We start from the raw sequence: 9,591 nt of genomic DNA on the forward strand, positions 1-9,591 counted from the left end.
ACCTTAGCTCTATCTGTCCTGATTTCCTTACTCAACTCCCATTACCATTAAGTTCCCAGCACGCCACAGCACTAGGAGCTCATTGGGTTTGACAACAAGCTCAGCTCAAATCTCTGGAGGAGTAATAACTTTCTAAGTTTTGAGGCAATAGAAGAAACTGTAAGAGAAATGATCAATAAGTTTATCATTAAAAATTCAAAACGTGCTAAACAACAACAAAAAAACTAAACTGGAAATAAACACAACAGATCAAATATTTACAGTAACTAAACAAGCAAAGGTTAATACCTACACTAAAATGAGCTTGTAAAAATTGGTAAGAACATTATTAAGGCTCCCTGGACACAAATGAATATATGACATAATCAAACAGTTTGCATCAAAAATTAGAAATTATAATTAGTAAACACAAATACAGGGAAAAGTTCAACCCTTCTAATAATCAAAGGAATAATCATTAAAATGCAATGAGATATCACTTTATATCGATCTGATTTCAAATTAGAATGCCCGGGACTGGTGAGGTGGTGCACTTGTACCTGCGTTGAGTAAACGGGGATGATAACGCTTTCTGAAAGAAGAGTTAACATAGTAGAGAACCATTAAAATGTTATGTCCTTTGATTCAGAAATCCTATTTCCATGGATTTATTCTAAGAAAATAATCCAAAATTTTTTCCTAAACTTGCATAAAGATTTCCATGTCAATATTATAATACCAAGACAAAATAAAACAAAACAAACCTGGCTGTGTGCCTTACAGTTTGGAAATGATAAGTGAACAACATTCCATCTAATAAATGCAATAAAAGAAACCTAAAAAATGAAAAATGAGACCTGATTAATTTTCAGGTAGCAGGAATGCGAGTGCAATATTTTTCTTTTATTTAAAGTTCCACTCATGTTGCTATAATAATGTTTATATAGTTAATTTCTTTCTTCCTCAATGAGCTTATGGTATTCATGATAAAGAACCTTCCTTTTTTCTTTCCTTTTGCCCTTTTCGGTAGCGTTGGTAATTCAAAACAATCATAAGTAATTATCAGTTTACATTGTAAATATTTCATGGAAAGACATTGTAAAACATGCTATCTATTAATTTGTCCTCAGATTTCAACTCTCCAGACCAGCTAATTCGGAGCTTCCTGTGCCCAGTGAGACTTCATTTCTTTATTAACCATCATTTTATTTCATTTTTATTTTGGAATTATCACCCTAAAGTAGCCTGTCTATATTTTACTTCTAAAAAAAAATGAGAAACCCATCTGTAAAATGTAGAGATATTTTTCTTGAATAATTAACACTTTACTTTGACAATTCAACACTTTTTAGACTGAAGTTGAGATTCTGAACTACAAACTAAGCCCAAAGAACATGAGACAAGATAAGAAGTTTTTCAAACGGGTCAACAATATATAAAGCTGTTTCAAAAGGCATTCCTTTCAAATCAAATCGAAAGTACTAAACAGTAGTTTGTTTCGTGAGTCATAGTCTAAAATTAGCTTAGAATTTCTCAAGGAAATTTCACCATTTAAAATTGAATTTTTTTTCTTTTCTGAATTTTGTCTTTATCCTAACAAAATATATTCAACCAATCAGGAGAGGTAATGTCCTTGGGAGACTCTGCAGAATTAATCAAAAAATTATTGCAAGTTTCTTTATATATTTAACCTGGAAAAGGAGTAGCAAGATTTCTATATGAGAACACAAAATATTTTGAAATACAATTTAAGGTGGCCTAAGTAATTCAGAATTACAGTTCTCTTCCTTGCATATATTTTAAAAACTTTATCCAAGATGCTATTTTTTTTTTAAGATTGGCACCTGAGCTAACATCTGTTACCAATCTTATTTTCCTTCTTCCTCTTGTCCCCAAAGCCCCCCAGTACATAGTTGGATATTCTAGTTCTAGGTCCTTCTGGTTGTGCTATGTGGGACGCTGCCCCAGCATGGCCTGACGAGGGGTGCTTGGTCCACGCCCAGGATCCAAACCACCAAAACCCCGCGCCGCAAAAGCAGAGCACACAAACCTAACCACTCAGCCATGGGGCCGGCCCCCACAAGATGTTACATTTTTAAAAATATATTTAGAACCCAAAATGTTACTAGTCTCATACTATTTCATGCAACATCATGAAAGTTACCACTAATTTTATCATATTACTGCTTCTTTTTCATCAAGGAAATGGCCTCTTGGTTACTAAGAAGCACCATGTTTCCATGCGGGAACTTCCACTAGAGCAGTGGTTCTCAATCCTTGCTATACATTAGAATCATCTGCAGCTCTTTAAAAAACATAAGGTTCCACCAAAAACCTATTAATTCTGAAGGGGAGGGGAGGGGGAACTAGCCTTAAACTTTATAAAAGCTTCCCATGAGATTCTAATGTTCCTCCAGGGTTGTGAATCACTATAAAAAAGTCATATTTCTATCCTCTCTCCACACTCCTCACTTACTCATCCCCAAGTGAGAAATTTACCTGCCTGTGAGAGATTAGAGTGTAACATACATTGGTTCATCTTCCTCCATTGGGTGGAATTAATGTCTTAAAAAGGCAGTTCACCATTTCTTACAAAGTTAAACATACACTTACCATAGGATCCAACCATCACACTCCTGGGAATTTAGCCAAGAGAAACGAAAATGTTAAGTCCACACAAACACTTGCAGACAAATGTTTAAAGCAGCTTTATTCATAAGAGCCAAAAACTGGAAACAACCCAAATGTCCAGCAACTGGTGAATGGATAAACAAACTGTGATACATCCATGCAATGGAACACAACTCAGCAATAAGTAGAAACAAACTGACTCACGCAGCAACATGGATGCTGCATACTGTATAATCCCATTTATATGACATTCTAGAAGCAAAGCTATAGAGACAGAAATCTGATCAGAATTGCGGATCTGGAGGTGAGGGTGGAAAGGAGAGGACATTCACTGCAAAGGCATAGGAGGGAACCTCCTGGGGTGATGGAGCTGTTCTCTATCTTGATTGTGATGGTGGTTACACAATTCTATATATTTGTCAAAACTGATCCAACTATACATGGAAAATGATGAATTTTACTGAATTTAAATTTTATTTCAGTTTTTAAAAAAGACAGTACCCAGTTATGGGTTTTTTTTTCTTTTTCTGCTCACATTATTGGGGCTCACAGAGTGCAAGACAGCAATTCTGGGTATGTGAGTCTGGTCTAAACACTGAAACTTTCCCTCAGGGGGGTTAACCCAAGCTCTAGAACTTGGGGAAAGGAAGCCCCAGTCATGGATCCGACCACATTTTCCAATTCACTTTACAATAGCAAGGCTGATACGTCCATCTCCTGAATGACCCCTGAATCTACTTCTCAAATAGTTCTAAATTCAAGGAGTAAGAGACAAGGTGGAATTAGGCATCACTCCAACTCTTCCCCTAATACACGGCCATACTGACGAGGAAATCTTGTAAGATCAATGCTACACTAGATTAGGGCAATTGAAACAACACATGGAAAGATAAAGGACAATAGGAGGCTGTGACTTCAGTACTTTCATAAGTCTTGACCATCGTAGGCTGCAACACATTATATTTTGGCTGATGTTTACAGACACAGGCCAGTTTTTACTGACATTAGTAAGTTTTTTCTGGCAGACTTAGATTTAAGTAGGTGTGACCGAATCAAATATTAGTTTACCAGAAAAAAGTATTTTCACGCCATGTAAGACTTACAAAACTTCAATAAACAGGATTATTATGCATTGGTAGAATAACTTTTGCTCATTATAACATATTTCTGAGTAAGGACAGTAGACTAGGGCTTGAAATTACACCAGACAGTGAAGTGCACTTGGACCACAGAGGACTGGCCTTTTAATTGCAGTATCTGGGTATGCATAGGTAGCAAAAGTTCAGCAGACCCAGGTTCAATTCCTCTCCATCTTGTTTTTTTTTTCTTTTTTTTTCCTGCTTTTTCTCCCCAAATCCCTCCAGTACATAGTTGTATATTTTAGTTGTGGGTCCTTCTAGTTGTGGCATGTGGGATGCCGCCTCAGCATGGCCTGATGAGATGTGCCATATCTGTGCCCAGGATCTGAACCTGTGAAACCCTGGGCCGCCGAAGCAAAGTGTGTGAACTTAACCACTCAGCCACGGGGCCGGCCCCTCCATCTTGTTTTGAACTTCAATAGTTCTAGGGCCAAGGAAAGAATTCAGTATAAATCTCTTGAAATCATTTGGTTTGTCCAGGGAAATTTGTTAATTACATAAGTCCACTATGGCTTTTTTTATTTTAGAGACTCAAATTTTGGCTTCAGAAACAAAAGAGTGAAAGGTATTTCAATGGATAAACAGAAAGAATTAGAATGCAATGCATGAATCTTGATGGTTCTCAAAAAAAAAACAAAAAAAGGTATAAAAGACATTTTAGAGAAGATGTGGGAAACTTGAATATAGACTGAATATTCGACGATATTAGCAAATTTGTTCATTTTCTTTGGTGTGATAATGGTATTATGGTTATGTGGGAGAATATCCTTATTTTTATGTGATATATGCTGAAATATTAGGGGCAAAGTGTCCTGATTTCCATAATTTGCTTTCAGATGGTACAGAAAATTATATATTTTTATATACATATATGCATTCGTAAACACAAAATATGTAAATATATACTTATGCATATATATATATGTGGATAGACAAAGCAAATACAGTTAAATAATATTGTTGCACGTAGGTATATGAGTGTTCATTGTACTTTTCTTTCAACTCTTCTTTTTATCTAAAACTTTTCATAATAAAAATTTAGAGAAGAATGTAAGTATTCATTCTATAAGGGACACGTCATGTTCTTGGCTTGAGGAAGAGAACTCAATGAAATCATAAATCAAGGTTAAAAATAATTTAAACACAACAATGTTAATATACTTAACATTACTGAACTGCACACTTAAAAATAGTTAAGATGGTAAATCTTACATGTATTTTACCACAATTTTTTTAAATTAAATTTTATAATAAAAAAATAATTTAAAAGGCCTCTGCTTGGCACACTGTCTCTGGGAATCAGTTTTGCTCAGGAAATAAGAAAAGAAATGCATTGATTTTAAAAGACATGCTTTAGTTTTATTAGCAGAGTAAGAACAGAGGGGAAAAAATGAAAAATAAAAGAACACTAGTTGATCAAGTTAGACTCTAGAGGAAAGGGGAGAATTCCTTATGAGAAAGGGTAAGGGCTTAGAGAAAAAGCTATAGTGATATAAAAGGAAAATAAGGAATGTTCAAAGCCAGGCTAGACCACCAAAAAGAAAGAAAGGGTACATACTCCAATCTAACTGTTAAAATTGTATCATAAAATGAGAAGATGAGCCGATACGAGAAGAGAGAGGCTACCTGGAGTGCAAAGAAACCTTCTAGAGGAGGGGCCAAGGTATGGGAGAGAAGCTTGGAGTGAACTGGGTCCCCCAAAATTTCATATGTTGAAGTCCTGAACCCTAGTACCGCAGAATGTGATCTTACTTGGAAATAGGGTCCTTGCAGATGTAATTTGTTAAATTAAGATGGATACTGGAGTAGGGTGGATCCTTAATTCAGTATGACTGATGTCATATTTGGACATAAGATGACCATGTAGAGAGAAGAGGATGTGAAGAGACACAAGGAGAAGCCACCGTCTATAAGCCAAAGAGAGAGGCCTGGAACAGATCCTTCCCCCACAGCCCTCAGAAGGAACCAGCCCTGCCAAAACCTTAATTTTGAACTTCCGGCCTCCAAAACTGTGAGACCATATATTTCTGTCGTTTAAGTCACCCAGTTTATAGTACTTTGTTACAGCAGCCATAACAAATTCATACAGCCTTCAAAGGGAGCCCAGGTCAGAAAACTGCTCAGGAGCATCCCATTAAAGCTGTTAACAGTCCCTCAGGAATCAAGGAACCATCTTGAAAACTAGGAATGCTACACTAAAGTCATCCAATAAGATTGGAGAGGGAAGACTGAGACCATCAGGGCAGAATTCTTAAAACCTTCCTGAGTAAGTTTCAAGATAACACAGCTATTTTAAGAAGAGACACAGGTATTGCTTATGTCCTGAGGAAACAAGCCCGGGAATTTTAGAAAGTTAGCACTTTAAGCTGCAGAAGAAAATGAGACATATTGTGGGGGACCCAGGGAGGACTATAATACATTGAGTGCAGGCCTAGACCGGGTGCTAGTCTGATGGTAGAATATCTCCCAGAATGCTTTAGGCAAAGCCAGAACTCCCTGTTTCATCTCTCTCACAAGGAAAAAAGCCACAGTAGAAAAATCTAGAAGAGTATATTAGGAAAAGACATGTGTGGCCCAGACAAAAAAAAAGTAAAAACACTCAGATCCTTCAGTATTAGCCCTGTTTACATAGAGAAGGAAAGGAACAAATTAAAAGGTTCGATTATTATCTTTTAACTCAGCTGAGCCTCCTTGGGAAGATTAGGGGAGACATGGAGGAAAATGGACCACTAGGTCACATCCCATTATTTCAGGCAAAGGTGTAGTGAATGAAGTGGTTTTGTTCCTCTGAAATATCAGAAGTTAGTCAAGAACAGAAAAAAGTCAAAAAACGAGAAAGGCAAGGTCCAAGATAGAATTCATTGAAGAAGTATGGATTTTCACCAGGCCCCTAGGAACACATCAGAGACATTAACAACAGCTCCAAGTTGAAGGCTGAAGGAGGCAAAGCTCATATGCCTAGGCCAGTAGTCAGCAAACTTTTCCTATAAAGGCCAGCTAATAAATATTTTAGTCTTTGTGAGCCACACAGTTGGCTCACTCAGCTGCCCCTCTTCAACTCTGTCTTGGAGTGTGAAAGAAGCCACAGGCAATACAGAAATGAATGGGTCTGGCTGTACTGCAATAAAACTTTATATACGGACATCAAAATTGGATTTAATGCTATTTGCATATGTCAAGAAATATTATTCTTTTGATTTTTTAGCCATTTAAAATATAAAAATCATTACATTTATTAATGAATGTAACAAATTTATAGTATGCTTAAATATAAATGTAAATTTATATTTTACCATATAAAAAACAGGTAGTGGGTTACATTCTGCGCAGCAGCCAGAGTTTGCAAACCCCCTAGCCTAGTCAATTCCAAAACAAAAGCCCATGGTAACAGCCCTTGTAGTAAAGGAGTAGAAATGCCTCTCACTGAAAAATGTGGAGGCAATGCCCTGCAGAGCTCACACTCACTTCTGCCCTGGTGCGGCAGAGACACAGGCCTCAAAGGCAGATGGGAGGAAGGAGGTTTTGAATATGCTAAATAGGAAGGAGGGCATCTCAAATAATTGTCTGGGCATGTCACCTTTGTAAATTTCTAAATTTTACAAAAGCCATTCTCGGAGACAGGAGGCATTATGCATAGATGGATTTTTCCCAAGATGCAGTAAACATAGGGCCTAGTGCATATAGCCATAGCTACTGTATAATTAATCTCTTGAGGAAGATTCTCCTGAGTTTCCATTTCACGGTCACAGTCTCCAAGCACCAAGCACACACTGACTGATACCCTGGTGAGGCTAAGACCAGGATGACTTTCTCTTTGCACATGTGTGTTCGCACCGTCTCTCTCCTTCCTTCAAATACCACTGAATATCTGGTCAGGGATATGCCAAGATCAGCGTTCTGGGAAGATCACCTTGCTTGTAGTAACTACACAAGAGGCAAGGGATTTGACTATGTTTTCAATTTTTTGCTGGATAATTGTATTTACATGTGACCCATGCATATTTTAGACTCCTTAAAAAGTGGGGCTTTTTTTTTTTAAAAGATTTTATTTTTCCTTTGTCTCCCCAAAGCCCCTGGGTACATAGTTGTATATTCTTCATTGTGGGTCCTTCTAGTTGTGGCATGTGGGACACTGCCTCAGCGTGGTTTGATGAGCAGTGCCATGTCCGCACCCAGGATTCGAACTGACGAAACACTGGGCCGCCTGCAGCAGAGCGCACAAACTTAACCACTCGGCCATGGGGCCAGCCAAAAGTGGGGCTTTTGAAAGACTTGAAGTTGAATTTAATTCAATTTCAGTATCCCTGAGAGAATGTATCAGTCAGGATGAACTAGGTATTATGTAGTAACAAATAATTCGAAAACATTGTTTTGAAAACAATGACAGTTTGTTTTTCAGTCCACACTACATGTCTATGACAAGTCAGCAAGGGGATTCTGCTTATCATAGTAAATCAGAGACCCTGTCTTTTGACCATTCCATCTCAATTTCTGCTGGGGCAGAAGTATAGGACTAAGCAAAGCTCACACTGGCTCATAAATTCCCACCAGGAGGTAATATATCATTTCACGTCACATTTCTTTGGCCAATGTGAGTCATATGACAAGGCCTAATTTCAAAGGCAGCAGCAAAGTGAAATCCTATCATGTGCCATGAAAGAGCAACGCAGGAAATCTTTAGTTCACAGTGCTGATAATTCTCACGGAAAATGATATCCATTCCAGTGGAAGAAAGCCAAAGCTGCCGATGGTAAAGAACTTGATTCTCCCCAGGGTCTGAGTGAGACCCTTCTTGACCCTGAGCAGAATGACAAGTTAGCAAGAGCTCTAATTTATTGGCACTTAAATTTATATGAAGGAAAGAAAATTTAGTTATTGGACTTTTGATTTGGGGGATGTTTTTTATTTTGCTGATATGATATTATTTGAAGAATCTTACCATGTTGTCTGGGCTCGTTGCCTGACTTCTGATATTCTCTATTGACTAAAATAGCTGGGCATAAATTAAAATGAGAAACAGACTGGGGACTCATTTTCAGCCAAGAATGCAGACCAGGCTTGCTGATAATTTAATTCATTTTCTTCTTCCGTCCCCTTTCAGAGCCTTCTGGTAGCAAAAGATAAACCTCTTACCTGTGGTCACAGGAGGATACTCAGAGGAGCTGTGGTTGGTAATAAGAGTGTGATTGCAGGAGAGAAAAAGCGGTAGAAATTGACCATCTCCTCTACCAAGAGAAATCACCATACTGGACATGAAAAACCCTAAGAATTAATTAAAAAGCAAAAAGCTGGGGATTGCCAGAGAAGAGCATTACTCCCCTGGGTGAGCTGTCCTAAAGTTGAGGCTAGGAGTGATGATATTGGGAAATTTAATTGTTGCCATAGACCCACGCTGCAGTCCCCATTTGAGTTTTGCCAATAATAAAGCTGATTTTTAAAAAATCTCCATCTAACTACTGCATTTACTTCTCAAATAGTTTGAAAGTTGGAAGAGAAAAAGATGTGATTAAAACCAGAACAAAGATACTTAGAAAAAGTCAAAGCAGGACACTGCTTTCAAATATAATCTTAGATGGAACCTGAAAATACAAAACAGACAAAAGTGGGATTATTTTAGTGAAAGGAGAGAAAGGGAAGTTATGAAGCTCATCCTCTCAGCATGGCCCTCACCTCCTGTGGGACCTCTGAGTGCTTCTCAGAGCACAGCTCGAAAATCACTGTCTTAAAGAATTAGAATCACCAGCCATTTGATGCATATGTCAACTGGCCATTTTTAATGAGAATGAGGCCACCAAAAGTGCCTAAACCCTACATTACCCCATAAAAAACTCTCCTGATCTCT

Source organism: Equus asinus, chromosome 4 (genome assembly GCF_041296235.1).
Source record: "Equus asinus isolate D_3611 breed Donkey chromosome 4, EquAss-T2T_v2, whole genome shotgun sequence".
In the NCBI taxonomy this organism is placed as follows: domain Eukaryota; kingdom Metazoa; phylum Chordata; class Mammalia; order Perissodactyla; family Equidae; genus Equus; species Equus asinus.